The following is a 21,740-nucleotide window of genomic DNA, read 5'->3' on the forward strand; positions in this document are numbered from 1 at the left end:
CTTTCTTTTTTTCTATTGTGTTATTGAATGTACGCTTGTTTATTCCATTTGTAACTCTATGTTGTTGTTTGTGTCGCACTGCTTTGCTTTATCTTGGCCAGGTCGCAGTTCTCAATGAGAACTTGTTCTCCACTAGTTTACCTGGTTAAATAAAGGTAAAATAAAATAAAATAAGAAACATTTATTCTCTCTCCCAGAACGGGGATGTAGCTCAGTGGTAGAGCGCATGCTTTGCATGTATGAGGTCCTGGGTTCAATCCCCAGCATCTCCATTTAAAATTATTGCATTGACCCAACTCCTACTTTACAGAATGTTGTAATTCTAAGCAGGAAACAGAGACGTGCTAAATAATTTGGTTTTGTAATCTGAAGAACATTCCTTCAATCCCTGTTCGTACAATTATAGAACAGAAGTGGCATGATTGCCATCTTTTATGGCGTCATTTTCAAAAACTGAAGTTTATGGGTTCGATCCCAGTCTGTACCTGGTTTAAGAATTGCTGCTATCATTTCCTTGTAGTTTCAATGGAGTGGTGTATATAAAAAGTACATTGTATTGATATTGCATTTTATCTGCAAATGAAATGGGATGGAAGCTCAGAGGGGGAGTGCATGCAAAATATGTATGAGCTCCTCGGTTCAATCCCAAGATTCTCCACTGAGTTTATTTGTGTGCCAAATTCACATTTACACAACTACTACTTTCCTGAATGTTGATATATAATTCAGAACGTAGAGTGGCATGGTGGCCAAGTGGTAAGGCGTTGGTCTTGTAAACCGAAGATCATGGGTTCAAATCCCTTCTGTGCCTTTATGAAAGACATCTGATATCATGGACCTGTGCATTAATTGGAGGACTTTGCAGAAAATCAAGTTGTATCAATATTGCAACACAGCTATTATAGTAAGTGGATGAATCTCTATGCTAGAGCCAGTATTTTACATGAATGCGGTCCAACGTTAATCCCCAACTTCTCTGTTGAGTGTAATTAGTTGTTAAATTAGCTTTTGCACAACTCCCACTTTCCAGAATGTTGACATTCTAAGAAGGAAATAGATATGCTAAATCATCTGTTTCTGTAAACTGAAGCACATGGGTTCAATCCTTGTTTGACGTTTATGGAAGATAGCTGATATTATGGAAATGTACTTTCATTAGAACAGTGTAAAGAAAAGGTAAATTGTATTGATATGACCACTGCGACCTGTATGCTCTAGTCGGCTGGCCCTCGCTACCTATTCGTCACCAGACCCACTGGCTCCAGGTCATCTATAAGTCTATGCTAGGTAAAGCTCCGCCTTATCTCAACTCACTGGTCACGATAAAAACACCCACCCGTAGCACTCGCTCCAGCAGATATATCTCACTGGTCATCCCCAAAGCCAACACCTCCTTTGGCTGCCTTTCCTTCCAGTTCTCTGCTGCCAATGACTGGAACGAATTGCAAAAATCGCTGAACCTGGACACTTATATTTCCCTCACTAACTTTAAACATCAGCTATCTGAGCAGCTAACCGATCGCTGCAGCTGTAATATAGGCCATCTGTAAATAGCCCACCCAATCTACCTACCTCATCCCCATATTGTTTTTATTTACTTTCTGCTCTTTTGCACACCAGTATTTGTACTTGCACATCATCATCTGCTCATCTATCACTCCAGTGTTAATTTGCTAAATTGTAATTACCTCACTACCATGGCCTATTTATTACCTTACCACCTCATGCCATTTGCACACACTGAATATAGACTTTCTTTTTTTCTATTGTGTTATTGAATGTACGCTTGTTTATTCCATTTGTAACTCTATGTTGTTGTTTGTGTCGCACTGCTTTGCTTTATCTTGGCCAGGTTGCAGTTCTCAATGAGAACTTGTTCTCCACCAGCTTACCTGGTTAAATAAAGGTGAAATAAAATAAAATAAGAAACATTTTTTCTCTCTCCCAGAACGGGGACGTAGCTCAGTGGTAGAGCGCATGCTTCGCATGTATGAGGTCTTGGGTTCAATCCCCAGCATCTCCATTTAAAATTACTGCATTGACCCAACCAACTCCTACATTACAGAATGTTGTAATTCTAAGCAGGAAACAGAGATGTGCTAAATAATTTGGTCTTGTAATCTGAAGAACATTCCTTCAATCCCTGTTCGTACAATTATAGAACAGAAGTGGCATGATTGCCATCTTTTATGGCGTCATTTTCAAAAACGGAAGTTTATGGGTTCGATCCCAGTCTGTACCTGGTTTAAGAATTGCTGCTATCATTTCCTTGTAGTTTCAATGGAGTGGTGTATATAAAAAGTACATTGTATTGATATTGCATTTTATCTGCAAATGAAATGGGATGGAAGCTCAGAGGGGGAGTGCATGCAAAATATTGTTAGGGTTTAACCAACTATTTGTTTGCATAACCTATATAATAAAATTAGTTGTGGTGCATAACTTATGAATACTAATGCTAAACATGAGAGGTTTATATTGTATTAACATAGATTGAGCGACATATAATAGACATGACTAACTGGAGGGTTGCTGGCTAGTAGTGTAGGCTGAGTAGACTCGTGACACACACACACAATGCCTGGTTGTGGGGCCGCTCATGGACATGTGAGGAACTGATAGAGGGGAGAATGGCTGTGGCACAAGAACAGGCACTGTCCTTGGGTGTTTGACTCTCGGGTACACACACGAAGATAAGCTAGAAGACAACTATGCTTGGCAACAAAGATGCGTCTAGAGGCTGGGACCAGCCTGCACGCCAACAATAGGCTGGAGTAAGTCTAAACCACACCCAAGCCTCTACTATGACAGGCCCTCAGGGAGAGGGAACTATGTCTGTCAAGAAGTATTTAAGGAAGAACTTATGATGTCATTTCAGTTCTCTGTCTGCCCTGCGAGGTGTTACAGTAAACCCGTATATTCGAACATTGCATTTATCACTATTTACTTAGCTTAATAAACAGCTGTGAAACAGTACTAGAGACCAGAGTTTCTCTTTGTCCTGACACCAGATTCGAATTGACGCAACCTAACATGATGACCCCGACGTGATCTGCTGTAGGGACTTCGCTGGAACTTGTCCGGCCAATTGGCCATCGCTGTCGTCGGACGGTGTGTTTCACAAATCCTGACCGGTCAACTAAAAAGGTAAGCAGACACCTATTGTGAATAACTGAAGTTCTGCACATTGGCTATTTCCAAATTTATTTTTGTGAGACACCTGTTTGATGTAAGTGACCAATTTTTATTTTAACATATACAAATTGGTTGAAGTATGTATTAAACATTTGGAGTTTGATTAAGTGATAAATGCATTGTTGACAACCGGTTAAACAGTAATGCACGTGACCTATTAAGAACTGTGATGAATGATATGTATTAGGTAATATGATGTGTGTGTGTGGTTAACCTCTTACAAGGACCCTTACGAGGACCTGTAGATATTGATCATATTTCAGGCTAGGGTTCGGGTACTAGATACTAGGTATCGGTTTGAATGTGGTTGATAAATCTGACTATCAACGGGACTATGTGAAGTTTGGGAGGCCAACCCAATCGTGTGAATGTAGTACATTGGATATTAGACAGCGATCTGAATATCTGGTTTGAGTGTTTAATATATCGGTTATCCAGTAATGCTTTACAGGGTTGATCATCTTATAGAGAAGGTTCAGGATTAGTTCGATTCCCAGGACGAGGTCCTTTACGAGCTCCTATACAAAGAGGTATAGGCTAGGTTTTAGGCTAGGTTCCAGGTTATATTTGGGGGTTTACCGTGTGAGTGTATTTTGATTCCCTGGACGAGGTCCTTTACGAGGTCCTATACAAAAAGGGTATGGGCTAGGTTCTAGGCTAGGTTCCAGGTTATATTGGGTTTTACCGGGTGGGCATAATACATTGTTAAAACAGGTCTAGAAATTAGCGGGGTAAAATAGATCATAGGAAGGGAGACATAATTCCTCTGTGGAAAAGGTAACGTGAGAATGGGGGATATTGAACCAGAACAGGTGTTGAAAACTTTGAAAGCGACTCTCGAAAGGAATGGTGGTCGCGATGGGAAAGAATGGAAGAGGAGAGGCAAAAAATGATATAAGGGATGGCTAAAATAAGGTAGTATTAATGCACCCAATGGACTCCCAGTCGACGGGGAGCCCGGTAGAATATTGGAAACGCTAAAACGAAAAACAGACACAACCTGTTCCGAGTGGAAGCAGGAGGGGGAAGCGCGTAAAGGAGGTGCAGGAATTTACGGGAGATGAGCGATACATGGAGTTAATTTTATTTTACAGGGACAATGCACATTAAACACAGTTGTGTATAATGGCAGGGTATTCCTAGCAAACAGAATGGGCCTGTTTGCAGACAAACTGAAGGGGTTTTAAGGTTTTAAGCAATCTTGGGTCAAATTAGTCAAATAGTACATTAAAATATGGGGTTTCATAGATTGGAAGTAAAATATTTTATCCAAGGGTAGTGTATGTTCAATTAAAGTACCCAGAACCGTTGAGGAAGTTTAAAACAAATTATTAATGATTTGAGGAAGTACAGTGGAGTTATTATTAGGTTTTGTTTGTGGCTAACGTTTGGGTTTCTGAATCGGTGTAGTATAAGGAATGATGACCAAATGTTCGTGGTTATTTTATGGAAAAAGGAGCGCTTAGCTTTTTGGGAAAAATACCTAGGGACAGGATATCTTAAAGGGGTATACACACATGGCATTTTGGAAGTTTGGTTTTCTGAGTTTTAATAAACACATGAAATTATTTTGATAGGGAATGTTCTGGGAACCTGGGATACAAAATGTAGATACAGTTCTTAGCTTTAATTTGTTTAATGTAGTAAGAAACATGGTTCTGAAAGGGTGGTATGACTTTTGACCCCTCTGGTGACTTTTCCTGTGTGGTCTGATCAGCCACATTGAAAAGCCATTTGGATGGTGAATTAAAGGTCATTGGTGATATTGATTGTAAGGGAATTTGTAGAACTGATAATTATGATGGAGTTAAAGTTCTTAGACACAATTGATAATTTGAACCAATGAGAAGACTAAAAGGGCAAAGCCTTAGACTAAGGGTAGGCTTCCTTAAGTCTATTTCCGTAGAACAATAAGGGTACAATAATGTTTCTTGGTGGAGTAAATCAGATTAGTAGTCATTTTGATCTGATTATGTTATTTGAAAATATTTTGACCAGTAGCAGGGGTATTATTTACATGATCTAGATACGTTTATTTTTCCTTAGGAAGTCAGCTGTGGTTGAAAGCAGTGTAAGAGATTTAACAAAACAAGGCTGTGGAATTGATATAATAGTATTATATTTTGTTGTGAATAAGTTTAATAATGGTAGACTTAGGTCAACAGGACAGGGATATATGACATCTGTAGGTGATCTAGGATCATTGAGGGTATTGTGATACATTTAAGTAGATATGCAATATCTAGACAGGTAGATTTTTCTAAAGTTCAGGAGTGCAACCAAGGAGACAATGAGACATTTAGTCAATATTTGGAAACAACCCAGATTTGATACTTTCTGTTATGAGAAAAAGCTGGAGACAGATAGAAGGGCAGACGGAGAGATCCTCCCCTGCACTGCTGAAAGCTTGAGGGTTGGGGAGTAGCAGGAAGAAAGGAGGGGGGCCAGCAGGAGTAGATAGGAAGAGAATTTGGTTCACTTAGCTCTAGGATATTAATTCATGGAGAGACTATCGGCTCCGTTGGCAGGCATGTATTTTAGTTTTGATTTTAAGTTTATGTTTGGTAAATTCGCTAGGAGGAGATATGATCATTTTGTTGAAAGTAATTGTTACCCTAACTAAAAGGACAATGAAAGCTTAGTTGGTTTCAGGTGTTAGACACTGAACCATTGCCCAGACACTATTCTGCACAGTAGGCCGAAATAGTAGCATTGACTCGAACCGGTGAAATAAGAAAGGAGAGAAAAGTTACTATTTACACAGACAAGCACATAGACATTTAAAACCATACAAAACAGCACAGATACATCTTAAAGAAGATAAAACACTTGACAGAGAATTGTTACAGAATAGCCGAGGATGAAGGCCCCAGGGAGAATTGGACATGTGGAAAATAAAAGGGGGCAATCCTACAAGAGAAGGGCTGACATAAGGATAATTTGTTTAGATATGCAGCAATATTGATACATGGCTTGAGCCATGTATAAATAGGGGGAGTATGGTAGAGCAGACGATAGAACATGTTAGGATAATTACTTAAACAAAAACATTTTTTGTAGAATATCCATTCCAATATTTGGAAATGGACTTAGTGAACTATTCCAAATTGAGGGGAAGAAGGGGTGTTTAACAATAATAGATAAGTATAGCAAATGGGTAGAAGCATTCCCAACTTACTTGGTGGACATGATTATGGTAGCTAGAATATTAGGTCAAGATATTATCCCTAGAGTTGGTTTACTAGGATCTATCTCTTTAAAGGATGGATGACATTTTAGCTAATCAGGTAGAGCCTATAGAATGCCAGAGTTAGAGATACCAGAACAGGTAGACATAGACGTTGAAGTAATACTAACAGAACACATGAGAATACTGTTTGTTAACCAAACCCGTATGTCCAAGAATTTGTGTCCAACAGGTGAATTAGAGGAGAAGGTGATTCACTCAATCCAACCAGGAGACTGGGTGTGGATCCAGTCCCGGAGGAGAAAAGACGGGAAGCAGCCCTGTTGGGAAGGCCCATATCAGGTTCTGTTAAACCATTGCCTTTGCCATTAGAAAAGCTGAGAGAGTCACTTGGGTCCACGTTATCCACTGCAAGAAGGTATGTACACATATGAGCACTGCTGATCACACACAGAGTTAGGAGAAGAACCGAGTACCAACAGGGTCCGGGAGTTACTTCCTTAACCTCTTACATCTAGACGTTCCGCTAGCGGAACACCTGCTCCAATATCCAATGATAGGCGTGGCGCGAATTACAAATTCCTCAAAAAACCCAAAACTTCCATTTTTCAAACATATGACTATTTTACACCATTTTAAAGACAAGACTCTCCTTTATCTAACCACACTGTCCGATTTCAACAAGGCTTTACAGCGAAAGCAAAACATTAGATTATGTCAGCAGAGTACCAAGCCAGAAATAATCAGACACCCATTTTTCAAGCTAGCATATAATGTCACATAAAACAAAACCACAGCTAAATGCAGCACTAACCTTTGATGATCTTCATCAGATGACACGCCTACGACATTATGTTATACAATACATGCATGTTTTGTTCAATCAAGTTCATATTTATATCAAAAACCAGCTTTTTACATTAGCATGTGACGTTCAGAACTAGCATTCCCACCGAACACTTCCGGTGAATTTACTAAATGACTCACGATAAACGTTCACAAAAAACATAACAATTATTTTAAGAATTATAGATACAGAACTCCTTTGTGCAATCGAGGTGTCCGATTTTAAAATAGCTTTTCGGTGAAAGCAAATTTTGCAATATTCTCAGTAGATGTAAAAAGCTGGTATTTGATATAAATATGAACTTGATTGAACAAAACATGCATGCATTGTATAACATCATGTCCTAGGGTTGTCATCTGATGAAGATCATCAAAGGTTAGTGCTGTTTACTCCCAGCACTTTTGTTTACTCCCAGCACTTTAATAAAATCCTTTGCGCTCTTGAATGGAATCTCACACCCGTTTACATTGATATCCCCAACAAACATTATTTCAGTCTTCTCTATATTAACTTTAGCACCCGATGCCTTGCCATATATATCTATGATCCCCATAATGCTTCCAATACTTTCTATATCCTTCACAGTACAAGTAGTGTCATCAGCGTACTGATGTACAACACTGACACCACCACCTGGGATTCCAACACCCCTTACTTCTTTATTACTATTTATCAATGTAGCTAACGGTTCTGTAGAAACACTGTACAGCAGAGCTGACAAAGGACAGCCCTGCCTTACTGACCTCTCCACAGGGAAAGTATCTGTTAACACTCCGTTACATTTAACACAACTTTTAGCCCCACTATACAACAGGTTGATCCAAGATACAAACTTTGGCCCAAACCCAAACCTCTCCAAAGTCTGTAATAAAAAGCTGTGCTCCACTCTATCGAAAGCTTTGTTAAAGTCCAAACTTAAAACTATACCACCTTCATTTTTCATTTGATTAACAACATCCCTAATTGTACAAATGACATCTGCAATATCTCTTCCAGGTATGCCGTAGGCTTGTGTTGATTCAATAATACTCCCAATCACCTTTTTCATCCTATTCGCTAACACTTTAGTCAGTATCTTATAATCCGAATTTAGAAGGCTAATAGGCCTATAATTTTCTAACTTTAATCTACTGCCCCTATTTTTGAATAAGATCGTTAACATTCCAGTTGACATAGACTCAGGGATTTCCTTATTCTCTTCCATATAATGAAACACCCTCACTAAAATGGGTGCCAAAATATCTACAAAGACTTTATAGAACTCATTTGTTAAACCATCCAAACCCGGACTTTTATTACCTTGCGTGCTAACAATTGCTTCCTTGATTTCCATAATCGAAATCTCTTCATCACACATCATTCTATCTGCCTGCGATACTTTGGCACTAATTGTATCCAACACTTTTACAACACACACTTTATCTACATCATTCTTTTTGTAAAGATTTCTGTAAAAGGTTTCAACTGTCTCTAAGATCCCAACAAAATCGTTTACCTTTACACCTCTTTCATCTTCCAACTCTACAATGTAACTCTTAGTTTGTTTTCTTTTTTCCAGACCCCAAAAAAAGGATGTACATTTCTCTCCCTCCAAAGCGTACTGTGCCCTGCTCCTAACAATAGCACCCAAACATTTATTTTTTTCATAAGGACCCAGCTCTGCATGGATTTTCAAATAATTCACAACATCATAGTCTGGATCCGTATCAGCCTTTTCAAGTTCATGCAACATCCTATTCCTAAGCATTATTTCTTTCTGCTTATCTAAACGGTTATGATTTTTTGCATACCTAATACTCCTATTTTTTACTTTTACTTTCACTTCCTCCCACCATAAACACACATTCTCTTTTAACAGTACATTAGACATTTCATCATTAATACATTCAACAATTTCATTTCTATATCCTTCCTCCTTTAACAGACTGGCATTTAAACACCAGACACCTCCCCCTCTCCTCTCCACACCAAAACCCATTTGAAATGACATTACTGCATGATCACTATATGCTGTAAAGGTATATGACACCTTCTTAACATTCTGCACCAATTCTTGTTTTGCTAGACATAAATCAATTCTGCTTTGTTTTAATTCCTTTAGAACCACCTGCCTTCTAGAGAATACTCTTCTGTTTGGATTTTCAGCCCTCCATATATCTACTAGATTCTCCTCATTCATAAGTTTCCATAATGCATTTCTAGAAGAGTCATATCTGAATTTAGCACAACTAGAGGCATCCATTCTACTACATCTCACATTAAAATCTCCTATCAGTATACAGTTTTCTGAGCACAGTGTTTTTAATTTGTGAAACATTTCTCTCCTTTCAGATTCAATGTTTGAAGCATAAACATTAATTAAACGAAAAACTACATTTTGAACTTCAAATTCAATTACAATAAGTCTGCCATCATTGTCAGCATATATTTCTTTTACATTTTGCACCACATCATTTTTGAAAACACAACATGTCTGCCTTAACAGACACTAATACCTGCTCAAATTTGCTCATGTTTCTCAAACTGTTACCATTTAGGGATGCGACTGTAATCATTATGAATGTGTGCAGAAGTATAATCAGAGCCAAACAAGTCCTTAAAAATCCTACTTTTTCTTTTTTCCAAAACCCATCATCTCCCTGGTTTTCGACAATGACCTCTTATTTTTTACAAACAACTGAAGATCCTCACTATCTATTTCATCATCCATCTCTTTATTTGGATTTTTGGGGGGGAGCGGCGGGGAAGCCTTTTGAAAAGTGCGCTTTAACAGTGCCCGTGACTTCAGTGGACCCAGCCCACTCTTTGGTGTAATTTTTACACAGGCTTAAAGCTGGCTCAGGCACCTGAGAAGCACCTTGCACCATCTCTACCTGTGTATGTCTTTCACCCATCATGTGCTGCTGTTCCACCTTGTCAGCAGCAGAGACTAAAACGGCGTCTCGTGCTTTGCCAGGAGACATTACAGGCTCTTCAAGCTTATCTGCCACTGTCTCTGGAGTCACACTCTCCATGTCACTCTCATCCTCCCTCTCCATAGGCACACTCCCCTCTTCCTCAGACGTGAGGTCCATTGTTTGCAAAAGTAAGTGATTTTCTCCCTTATTACAGCTACATCTAACTTTAGGTCTGTCACACATTTTGCACACATTTCCTATGTTCCGACATTCTCTGGCATAATGCCCTTGTTCACTACATTTGTGGCATGTGAATTCCGGACATTCCTTAAGTATGTGCCCCGGCTGAATACATAATCTACATACCTTCACTTGATTGTCGTGGATTACACGAAAATATTCAAATCCCTCGACAGTGTTAAATTTAGTAGAATATGGCAAGGATTGCACATTGTCTGTAAACTTTACCTTGCAAAATCTTGTCCCATCTACAATGTCCGTTCCTGGCCACATCCTCCTCTTGATTGGCGTGGTCGCCTTCACCTTCCAGCCTTTTAGTTTCTCTTCTATCTCCTCATCCGTAATGTATGCGGGCAAGTTCAAAAAGGACACCACCAGCTCATCGTTCCCTAGTTCTTTAGCCATGATTTGACAGTTCTTTATCTTTAGCCCGTCTATTAGTCTTTCTTTTCCATTTACATGAGACATTGTTACTTCATACTTATTCCCGTCTTTCATTCGACATCCCAGTATTGTTCCGCAAACTTCCTTTATTCCTCTCAGCAATTCCATCGTTGTTATTTTCCCTTCTCCACTTATTTCCACGTTCACCGTCAGTTCCTTCTCATATGTTCTTTTTTTCAGTTCTTCGTTTAACATTCTGATTTCACTGTTGTCCTTTCTCGTCGTCGTTTGTATTCTTGATGTCGAAGCCATGTTGTCCGTCCGGTTATTTTAAGCAATATCCCCCAAACAGCTCACGCTGATGGGGGACAATAGCAAAAACGTTTCACAGAAACTTCACTACAGTCACTCACAAACTTTCAAACGTATAAGTCAACTAGACCTCCAAAAAAACCGATATTCTCTCTCAAGCACTCAGACACCTGCTTCTCTTCCACTTCCTGAAACTCCAAAAAGGGGCATGTGAAGCGAACGTGATAACCACTACACTACAGAAACTGCTTCAACAACTATTTGCAAGGAGTAAACCGAATTTTACAGATATTCATGGCACGTGTTCAAATTTCAAAAATTAGGCATTTATGAAAATAACTATTCTGTGTTAATAGTACAGTATCTACTGCACATGTCAAAGAGCACTGTTTCCTCCCGGATTCAAACTGAGGACCTTTCACGTGTAAAGCTAACGTGATAACCACTACACCACAGAAACTACTGCTACAATTAGCTGCAAGGAGTAAACCGAATTTTAAAAATATTCATGGCACGTATTCGAATTTCCAAAATAAGAGAATAATGAAATTCTTTGTTAACACTATGGTACTTCTTGAATGTGTCGATGAGCGTTGTTTCCGCCCGGTTTCGAACCGAGGACCTTTCGCGTGTGAACAAACGTGATAACCACTACACTACAGAAACTGCTGCTACATTTAGCTGCGAGTAGTAAACCGAATTTTACAGATATTCATGGCACGTATTCGAATTTCCAAATTTAGGCATTTATGAAAATAACTATTGTCTGTTAATAGTACAGTACCTACTGCACGTGTCAAAGAGCACTGTTTCCTCCCAGTTTCAAACTGAGGACCTTTCACGTGTAAAGAGAACGTGATAACCACTACACTACAGAAACTGCTGCTTGATTTTTCTGCAAGGAGTAAACCGAATTTAAAAAATATTCATGGCACGTATTCGAATTTCCAAAATAAAGAATTCATGAAATTTTCTGTTACCACTATGGTACTTCAGAATGTGTCAATGAGCGTTGTTTCCGCCCGGTTTCGAACCAGGGACCTTTCGCGTATGAAGCAAAAGTGATAACCACTACACCACAGAAACTACTGCTACAATTAGCTGCAAGGAGTAAACTGAATTTAAAAAATATTCATGGCACGTATTCGAATTTCCAAAATAAGAGAATAATGAAATTCTTTGTTAACACTATGGTACATCTAGAATGTGTCGATGAGCGTTGTTTCCGCCTGGTTTCGAACCAGGGACCTTTCGCGTGTGAACAAACGTGATAACCACTACACTACAGAAACTGCTGCTACAGTTAGCTGCGAGTAGTAAACCGAATTTTACAGATATTCATGGCACGTATTTGAATTTCCAGAATACAGAATTCATGAAAATAAGAATTCTTTGTTGAAAGTACAGTACCTACTGCACGTGTCAAAGAGCACTGTTTCCTCCCAGTTTCAAACAGAGGACCTTTCACGTGTAAAGAGAACGTGATAACCACTACACTACAGAAACTGCTGCTTGATTTTTCTGCAAGGAGTAAACCGAATTTTAAAAATATTCATGGCACGTATTCGAATTTCCAAAATAAAGAATTCATGAAATTTTCTGTTACCACTTTGGTACCTCAGAATGTGTCAATGAGCTCTGTTTCCGCCCGGTTTCGAACCGAGGACCTTTCGCGTGTTAAGCGAACGTGATAACCGCTACACTACAGAAACTGCTTCAACAATTATCTGCAAGGAGTAAACTGAATTTTACAGATATTCATGGCACGTGTTGAAATTTCCAAATTTAGGCATTTATGAAAATAACTATTCTCTTTTAAAAGTAATGTACCTACTGCACGTGTCAAAGAGCACTGTTTCCGCCCGGTTTCAAACCGAGGACCTTTCGCGTGTAAAGCGAACGTGATAACCACTACACTACAGAAACTGCTGCTTGATTTTCATGCAAGAAGTAAACCGAATTTTACAGATATTCAGGGCACGTATTCGAATTTCCAAAATACAGAATTTATGAAAATAACAATTCTTTGTTGAAAGTACAGTACCTACTGCACGTGTCAAAGAGATCTGCTTCCGCCCGGTTTCGAACCGAGGACCTTTCGCGTGTTAAGCGAACGTGATAACCGCTACACTACAGAAACTGCTTCTACAATTATCTGCTAGGAGTAAACCGAATTTTACAGATATTTATGGCACGCGTTGAAATTTCCAAATTTAGGCATTTATGAAAATAACTATTCTCTTTTAAAAGTACTGTACCTACTGCACGTGTCAAAGAGCACTGTTTCCGCCCAGTTTCGAACCGAGGACCTTTCGCGTGTAAAGTGAACGTGATAACCACTACACTACAGAAACTGCTGCTTGATTTTCCTGCACGAAGTAAACCGAATTTTACAGATATTCAGGGCACGTATTCGAATTTCCAAAATACAGAATTTATGAAAATAACAATTCTTTGTTGAAAGTACAGTACCTACTGCACGTGTCAAAGAGATCTGTTTCCGCCCAGTTTCGAACCGAGGACCTTTCGCGTGTTAAGCAAACGTGATAACCGCTACACTACAGAAACTGCTTCTACATTTATCTGCAAGGAGTAAACCGAATTTTACAGATATTTATGGCACGTGTTGAAATTTCCAAATTTAGGCATTTATGAAAATAACTATTCTCTTTTAAAAGTACTGTACCTACTGCACGTGTCAAAGAGCACTGTTTCCGCCCGGTTTCGAACCGAGGACCTTTCGCGTGTAAAGCGAACGTGATAACCACTACACTACAGAAACTGCTGCTTGATTTTCATGCAAGAAGTAAACCGAATTTTACAGATATTCAGGGCACGTATTCGAATTTCCAAAATACAGAATTTATGAAAATAACAATTCTTTGTTGAAAGTACAGTACCTACTGCACGTGTCAAAGAGATCTGCTTCCGCCCGGTTTCGAACCGAGGACCTTTCGCGTGTTAAGCGAACGTGATAACCGCTACACTACAGAAACTGCTTCTACAATTATCTGCTAGGAGTAAACCGAATTTTACAGATATTTATGGCACGCGTTGAAATTTCCAAATTTAGGCATTTATGAAAATAACTATTCTCTTTTAAAAGTACTGTACCTACTGCACGTGTCAAAGAGCACTGTTTCCGCCCAGTTTCGAACCGAGGACCTTTCGCGTGTAAAGTGAACGTGATAACCACTACACTACAGAAACTGCTGCTTGATTTTCCTGCAAGAAGTAAACCGAATTTTACAGATATTCAGGGCATGTATTCGAATTTCCAAAATACAGAATTTATGAAAATAACAATTCTTTGTTGAAAGTACAGTACCTACTGCACGTGTCAAAGAGCTCTGTTTCTGCCCGGTTTCGAACCGAGGACCTTTCGCGTGTTAAGCGAACGTGATAACCACTACACTACAGAAACTGCTGCTTGATTTTCCTGCAAGAAGTAAACCGAATTTTACAGATATTCAGGGCACGTATTCGAATTTCCAAAATACAGAATTTATGAAAATAACAATTCTTTGTTGAAAGTACAGTACCTACTGCACGTGTCAAAGAGATCTGTTTCCGCCCAGTTTCGAACCGAGGACCTTTCGCGTGTTAAGCAAACGTGATAACCGCTACACTACAGAAACTGCTTCTACAATTATCTGCAAGGAGTAAACCGAATTTTACAGATATTTATGGCACGTGTTGAAATTTCCAAATTTAGGCATTTATGAAAATAACTATTCTCTTTTAAAAGTACTGTACCTACTGCACGTGTCATAGAGCACTGTTTCCGCCCGGTTTCGAACCGAGGACCTTTCGCGTGTAAAGCGAACGTGATTACCACTACACTACAGAAACTGCTGCTTGATTTTCCTGCAAGAAGTAAACCGAATTTTACAGATATTCAGGGCACGTATTCGAATTTCCAAAATACAGAATTTATGAAAATAACAATTCTTTGTTGAAAGTACAGTACCTACTGCACGTGTCAAAGAGATCTGTTTCCGCCCAGTTTCGAACCGAGGACCTTTCGCGTGTTAAGCAAACGTGATAACCGCTACACTACAGAAACTGCTTCTACATTTATCTGCAAGGAGTAAACCGAATTTTACAGATATTTATGGCACGTGTTGAAATTTCCAAATTTAGGCATTTATGAAAATAACTATTCTCTTTTAAAAGTACTGTACCTACTGCACGTGTCAAAAAGCACTGTTTCCGCCCGGTTTCGAACCGAGGACCTTTCGCGTGTAAAGCGAACGTGATAACCACTACACTACAGAAACTGCTGCTTGATTTTCCTGCACGAAGTAAACCGAATTTTACAGATATTCAGGGCACGTATTCGAATTTCCAAAATACAGAATTTATGAAAATAACAATTCTTTGTTGAAAGTACAGTACCTACTGCACGTGTCAAAGAGATCTGTTTCCGCCCAGTTTCGAACCGAGGACCTTTCGCGTGTTAAGCAAACGTGATAACCGCTACACTACAGAAACTGCTTCTACATTTATCTGCAAGGAGTAAACCGAATTTTACAGATATTTATGGCACGTGTTGAAATTTCCAAATTTAGGCATTTATGAAAATAACTATTCTCTTTTAAAAGTACTGTACCTACTGCACGTGTCAAAAAGCACTGTTTCCGCCCGGTTTCGAACCGAGGACCTTTCGCGTGTAAAGCGAATGTGATAACCACTACACTACAGAAACTGCTGCTTGATTTTCCTGCACGAAGTAAACCGAATTTTACAGATATTCAGGGCACGTATTCGAATTTCCAAAATACAGAATTTATGAAAATAACAATTCTTTGTTGAAAGTACAGTACCTACTGCACGTGTCAAAGAGATCTGTTTCCGCCCAGTTTCGAACCGAGGACCTTTCGCGTGTTAAGCAAACGTGATAACCGCTACACTACAGAAACTGCTTCTACATTTATCTGCAAGGAGTAAACCGAATTTTACAGATATTTATGGCACGTGTTGAAATTTCCAAATTTAGGCATTTATGAAAATAACTATTCTCTTTTAAAAGTACTGTACCTACTGCACGTGTCAAAGAGCACTGTTTCCGCCCGGTTTCGAACCGAGGACCTTTCGCGTGTAAAGCGAACGTGATAACCACTACACTACAGAAACTGCTGCTTGATTTTCCAGCAAGAAGTAAACCGAATTTTACAGATATTCAGGGCACGTATTCGAATTTCCAAAATACAGAATTTATGAAAATAACAATTCTTTGTTGAAAGTACAGTACCTACTGCACGTGTCAAAGAGCTCTGTTTCCGCAAGGTTTCGAACCGAGGACCTTTCGCGTGTTAAGCGAACGTGATAACCACTACACTACAGAAACTTCTTCAACAATTATCTGCAAGGAGTAAACCGAATTTTACAGATATTCATGGCACGTGTTCAAATTTCCAAAATTAGGCATTTATGAAAATAACTATTGTCTGTTAATAGTACAGTACCTACTGCACATGTCAAAGAGCAGTGTTTCCTCCAGGTTTCAAACTGAGGACCTTTCACGTGTAAAGCTAACGTGATAACCACTACACTACAGAAACTGCTGCTTGATTTTTCTGCAAGGAGTAAACCGAATTTTAAAAATATTCATGGCACGTATTCGTATTTCCAAAATAAAGAATTCGTGAAATTTTCTTTTACCACTATGGTACTACAGAATGTGTCAATGAGCGTTGTTTCCGCCCGGTTTCGAACCAGGGACCTTTCGCGTGTGAAGCGAACGTGATAACCACTACACCACAGAAACTACTGCTACAATTAGCTGCAAGGAGTAAACCGAATTTTAAAAATATTCATGGCACGTATTCGAATTTCCAAAATAAGAGAATAATGAAATTCTTTGTTAACACTATGGTACTTCTTGAATGTGTCGATGAGCGTTGTTTCCGCCTGGTTTCGAACCAGGGACCTTTCACGTGTGAACAAACGTGATAACCACTACACTACAGAAACTGCTGCTTGATTTTCCTGCAAGAAGTAAACCGAATTTTACAGATATTCAGGGCACGTATTCGAATTTCCAAAATACAGAATTTATGAAAATAACAATTCTTTGTTGAAAGTACAGTACCTACTGCACGTGTCAAAGAGCACTGTTTCCTCCCGGTTTCAAACTGAGGACCTTTCACGTGTAAAGCGAACGTGATAACCACTACACTACAGAAACTGCTGCTACATTTAGCTGCAAGGAGTAAACCGAATTTTACAGATATTCATGGCACGTATTCGAATTTCCAAAATAAAGAATTCATGAAAATAACAATTCTTTGTTGAAAGTACTGTACCTACTGCACTTGTCAAAGAGCTCTGTTTCCGCCCGGTTTCGAACAGAGGACCTTTCGCGAGTTAAGCGAACGTGATAACCGCTACACTACAGAAACTGCTTCAACAATTATCTGCAAGGAGTAAACGGAATTTTACAGATATTCAGGGCACGTATTCGAATTTCCAAAATACAGAATTTATGAAAATAACAATTTTTTGTTGAAAGTACAGTACCTACTGCACGTGTCAAAGAGATCTGTTTCCGCCAAGTTTCAAACTGAGGACCTTTCGCGTGTTAAGCAAAAGTGATAACCGCTACACTACAGAAACTGCTTCTACAATTATCTGCAAGGAGTAAACCGAATTTTACAGATATTTATGGCACGTGTTGAAATTTCCAAATTTAGGCATTTATGAAAATAACTATTCTCTTTTAAAAGTACTGTACCTACTGCACGTGTCAAAGAGCACTGTTTCCACCCGGTTTCAAACCGAGGACCTTTCGCGTGTAAAGCGAACGTGATAACCACTACACTACAGAAACTGCTGCTTGATTTTCCTGCAAGAAGTAAACCGAATTTTACAGATATTCAGGGCACGTATTCGAATTTCCAAAATACAGAATTTATGAAAATAACAATTCTTTGTTGAAAGTACAGTACCTACTGCACGTGTCAAAGAGATCTGTTTCCGCCCAGTTTCGAACCGAGGACCTTTCGCGTGTTAAGCAAACGTGATAACCGCTACACTACAGAAACTGCTTCTACAATTATCTGCAAGGAGTAAACCGAATTTTACAGATATTTATGGCACGTGTTGAAATTTCCAAATTTAGGCATTTATGAAAATAACTATTCTCTTTTAAAAGTACTGTACCTACTGCACGTGTCAAAGAGCACTGTTTCCGCCCGGTTTCGAACCGAGGACCTTTCGCGTGTAAAGCGAACGTGATTACCACTACACTACAGAAACTGCTGCTTGATTTTCCTGCAAGAAGTAAACCGAATTTTACAGATATTCAGGGCACGTATTCGAATTTCCAAAATACAGAATTTATGAAAATAACAATTCTTTGTTGAAAGTACAGTACCTACTGCACGTGTCAAAGAGCTCTGTTTCCGCAAGGTTTCGAACCGAGGACCTTTCGCGTGTTAAGCGAACGTGGTAACCACTACACTACAGAAACTTCTTCAACAATTATCTGCAAGGAGTAAACCGAATTTTACAGATATTCATGGCACGTGTTCAAATTTCCAAAATTAGCCATTTATGAAAATAACTATTCTCTGTTAATAGTACAGTACCTACTGCACATGTCAAAGAGCACTGTTTCCTCCCGGTTTCAAACTGAGGACCTTTCACGTGTAAAGCTAACGTGATAACCACTACACTACAGAAACTGCTGCTTGATTTTTCTGCAAGGAGTAAACCGAATTTTAAAAATATTCATGGCACGTATTCGAATTTCCAAAATAAAAAATTCATGAAATTTTCTGTTACCTCTATGGTACTACAGAATGTGTCAATGAGCGTTGTTTCCGCCCGGTTTCGAACCAGGGACATTTCACAAGTGAAGCGAACGTGATAACCACTACACTACAGAAATTACTGCTACAATTAGCTGCAAGGAGTAAACCGAATTTTAAAAATATTCATGGCACGTATTCGAATTTCCAAAATAAGGGATTAATGAAATTCTTTGTTAACACTATGGTACTTCTTAAATGTGTCGATGAGCGTTGTTTCCGCCTGGTTTCGAACCAGGGACCTTTAGTGTGTGAACAAACGTGATACCCACTACACTACAGAAACTGCTGCTACATTTAGCTGCGAGGAGTAAACCAAATTTTACAGATATTCATGGCACGTATTCGAATTTCCAAAATACAGAATTCATGAAATAACAATTCTTTGTTGAAAGTACAGTACCTACTGCACGTGTCAAAGAGCTCTGTTTCCGCCCGGTTTCGAAACGAGGAACTTTCGCGTGTTAAGCGAACGTGATAACCGCTACACTACAGAAACTGCTTCAACAATTATCTGCAAGGAGTAAACCGAATTTTACAGATATTCATGGCACCTGTTCAAATTTCCAAAATTAGGCATTTATGAAAATAACTATTCTCTGTTAATAGTACAGTACCTACTGCACATGTCAAAGAGCACTGTTTCCTCCCGGTTTCAAACTGAGGACCTTTCACGTGTAAAGCGAACGTGATAACCACTACACTACAGAAACTGCTGCTACATTTAGCTGCAAGGAGTAAACCGAATTTTACAGATATTCATGGCACGTGTTCAAATTTCCAAATTTAGGCATTTATGAAAATAACTATTGTCTGTTAACAGTACAGTACCTCCTGCACATGTCAAAGAGCAGTGTTTCCTCCCGGTTTCAAACTGAGGACCTTTCGAATTTTAAAAATATTCATGGCACGTATTCGAATTTCCAAAATAAAGAATTCATGAAATTTTCTTTTACCACTATGGTACTACAGAATGTGTCAATGAGCGTTGTTTCCATTTCTTTTTTTTTTTTTTATTTTTTTTTATTATCAAAAATGTTTGTTTACAATATTTACAGTACAATCTACTGTCCACAGAGAACAATACAGAAGACACTAGACTAACAGAGGCAGGTGAACAATTCACCCCCTATCAAATTATCAACAAAGAAAATATCAAAACAGTGCTTTCAAAAATTATAAGTGATACCTCCACTCTCCTCTCGTGAAATTAACCCACTCCCTTCAACAAAAGACTCATCAAAATGTTCCATCCCATAATTAAACAACATATATATGTGTTTACTGAACAGTGCTATAAAGATACTCCACACCTGAACCCTCTTTCTGTCAAAAGAAACATAATTCCTCCTACAAAAAATAGCATACCTCACAAAACTCAAAACCATATTCAACAAACACACATTAGCACCCTCACATTTACCAGACACTCCAAATAACAAAAGTTCCTCCCACGCATACTTTTTCACGAAATCTCCCCCCCAGTTTCTACATAACATTTCCTTAACTTTACAAAAAAAATATTTTAAATCCTCACATTCTATAAACAAATGCATAAGAGTTTCCGGGAAACGTCCACATACGTCGCATTCCCTTTCTATCTCACAATTAATTTTCTTTAAATCAAAATCAAATCAAATTTAATTTTATATAGCCCTTCGTACATCAGCTGATATTCTCAAAGTGCTGTACAGAAACCCAGCCTAAAACCCCAAACAGCAAGCAAAGCATGTGAAAGAAGCACGGTGGCTAGGAAAAACTCCCTAGGAAAAACTCCCTAGAAAGGCCAAAAACCTAGGAAGAAACCTAGAGAGGAACCAGGCTATGAGGGGTGGCCAGTCCTCTTCTGGCTGTGCAGGGTGGATATTAAAACAGAACATGGTCAAAATGTTAAAATGTTAAAATGTTCATAAATGACCAGCATGGTCAAATAATAATAATCATAGTAGTTGTCGAGGGTGCAACAAGCACGTCCGGTGAACAGGTCAGGGTTCCATAGCCGCAGGCAGAACAGTTGAAACTGGAGCAGCAGCACGGCCAGGTGGACTGGGGACAGCAAGGAGTCATCATACCAGGTAGTCCTGAGGCATGGTCCTAGGGCTCAGGTCCTCCGAGAGAAAGACAGAAAGAGAGAAAGAGAGAATTAGAGAGAGCATATTTAAATACACACAGGACACCGGATAAGACAAGAGAAATACTCCAGATGTAACAGACTGACCCTAGCCCCCCGACACATAAACTACTGCAGCATAAATACTGGAGGCTGAGACAGGAGGGATCAGAAGACACTGTGGCCCCATCCGATGATACCCCCGGACAGCACCACCTTTGTAAATATTCTATTATGTCTTAGTTTGAAATCATTATTTTCACACTCCTTACTATTATATTTTACATTTAAATTTCCCCATATCTTTTTTTCATCCAATTCCGGAAAAACTACTTTCCAAAATTTCTCAGCAGCCGGCCTTCTACACACTTTTCCTACCATTATTCTATACAATCTTTTCACTGGTATACTAGATAAATGTACTTTCTTCTTACTGCTACCAATGAACAAATTAGGAAATACAAATAAATCTTCTCTTTCAACTTCACTATTTATTAAATCAACCCATGCTCTTGGTATACTATTCTTTATCTTGTCATACATATTATTCACTGTTCCCCTTCCCACCTCTTCATCCCATTCATTGATTATGTCAAAAATAGCTTCCCCAGGTAAAAACCCTGGAATTACCTCATATGTATAATCTTTTATTTGCCGTAGACCTGCACTCATAAATACTTTATTATACAAAACTTTTTCTTTGTTCTTGATTTTCTCATTCAGAAATATAGGTTGATTCATAATCAGGTCAATA

General features: G+C 38.9%; 16 non-coding genes across 16 annotated transcripts; 3 read left to right on the forward strand and 13 right to left on the reverse strand.

The window, feature by feature from the left end:
• Positions 1-200: 200 nt before the first annotated feature.
• On the forward strand, positions 201-272 carry trnaa-ugc (transfer RNA alanine (anticodon UGC)). The gene has a single exon. It is a non-coding gene; the product is annotated as a tRNA-Ala (tRNA).
• A 467-nt stretch (positions 273-739) lies between these two features.
• Positions 740-811, forward strand: trnat-ugu (transfer RNA threonine (anticodon UGU)). The gene has a single exon. It is a non-coding gene; the product is annotated as a tRNA-Thr (tRNA).
• Positions 812-1,951: 1,140 nt separating this feature from the next.
• Positions 1,952-2,023, forward strand: trnaa-cgc (transfer RNA alanine (anticodon CGC)). Its single transcript has one exon. It is a non-coding gene; the product is annotated as a tRNA-Ala (tRNA).
• Positions 2,024-12,701: 10,678 nt separating this feature from the next.
• On the reverse strand, positions 12,702-12,774 carry trnav-aac (transfer RNA valine (anticodon AAC)). Its single transcript has one exon. It is a non-coding gene; the product is annotated as a tRNA-Val (tRNA).
• A 141-nt stretch (positions 12,775-12,915) lies between these two features.
• trnav-uac (transfer RNA valine (anticodon UAC)) lies at positions 12,916-12,988 on the reverse strand. Its single transcript has one exon. It is a non-coding gene; the product is annotated as a tRNA-Val (tRNA).
• Positions 12,989-13,343: 355 nt separating this feature from the next.
• On the reverse strand, positions 13,344-13,416 carry trnav-uac (transfer RNA valine (anticodon UAC)). Its single transcript has one exon. It is a non-coding gene; the product is annotated as a tRNA-Val (tRNA).
• Positions 13,417-13,771: 355 nt separating this feature from the next.
• On the reverse strand, positions 13,772-13,844 carry trnav-uac (transfer RNA valine (anticodon UAC)). Its single transcript has one exon. It is a non-coding gene; the product is annotated as a tRNA-Val (tRNA).
• Positions 13,845-14,199: 355 nt separating this feature from the next.
• On the reverse strand, positions 14,200-14,272 carry trnav-uac (transfer RNA valine (anticodon UAC)). The gene has a single exon. It is a non-coding gene; the product is annotated as a tRNA-Val (tRNA).
• A 141-nt stretch (positions 14,273-14,413) lies between these two features.
• Positions 14,414-14,486, reverse strand: trnav-aac (transfer RNA valine (anticodon AAC)). Its single transcript has one exon. It is a non-coding gene; the product is annotated as a tRNA-Val (tRNA).
• Positions 14,487-14,841: 355 nt separating this feature from the next.
• Positions 14,842-14,914, reverse strand: trnav-uac (transfer RNA valine (anticodon UAC)). The gene has a single exon. It is a non-coding gene; the product is annotated as a tRNA-Val (tRNA).
• Positions 14,915-15,269: 355 nt separating this feature from the next.
• On the reverse strand, positions 15,270-15,342 carry trnav-uac (transfer RNA valine (anticodon UAC)). Its single transcript has one exon. It is a non-coding gene; the product is annotated as a tRNA-Val (tRNA).
• A 355-nt stretch (positions 15,343-15,697) lies between these two features.
• Positions 15,698-15,770, reverse strand: trnav-uac (transfer RNA valine (anticodon UAC)). The gene has a single exon. It is a non-coding gene; the product is annotated as a tRNA-Val (tRNA).
• A 355-nt stretch (positions 15,771-16,125) lies between these two features.
• Positions 16,126-16,198, reverse strand: trnav-uac (transfer RNA valine (anticodon UAC)). The gene has a single exon. It is a non-coding gene; the product is annotated as a tRNA-Val (tRNA).
• Positions 16,199-16,759: 561 nt separating this feature from the next.
• On the reverse strand, positions 16,760-16,832 carry trnav-cac (transfer RNA valine (anticodon CAC)). The gene has a single exon. It is a non-coding gene; the product is annotated as a tRNA-Val (tRNA).
• A 989-nt stretch (positions 16,833-17,821) lies between these two features.
• Positions 17,822-17,894, reverse strand: trnav-uac (transfer RNA valine (anticodon UAC)). Its single transcript has one exon. It is a non-coding gene; the product is annotated as a tRNA-Val (tRNA).
• Positions 17,895-18,249: 355 nt separating this feature from the next.
• Positions 18,250-18,322, reverse strand: trnav-uac (transfer RNA valine (anticodon UAC)). The gene has a single exon. It is a non-coding gene; the product is annotated as a tRNA-Val (tRNA).
• Positions 18,323-21,740: the final 3,418 nt, after the last annotated feature.

This window comes from Salmo salar, unplaced genomic scaffold (assembly GCF_965601325.2).
Source record: "Salmo salar unplaced genomic scaffold, fSalSal1 ptg000588l, whole genome shotgun sequence".
In the NCBI taxonomy this organism is placed as follows: Eukaryota; Metazoa; Chordata; class Actinopteri; order Salmoniformes; family Salmonidae; genus Salmo; species Salmo salar.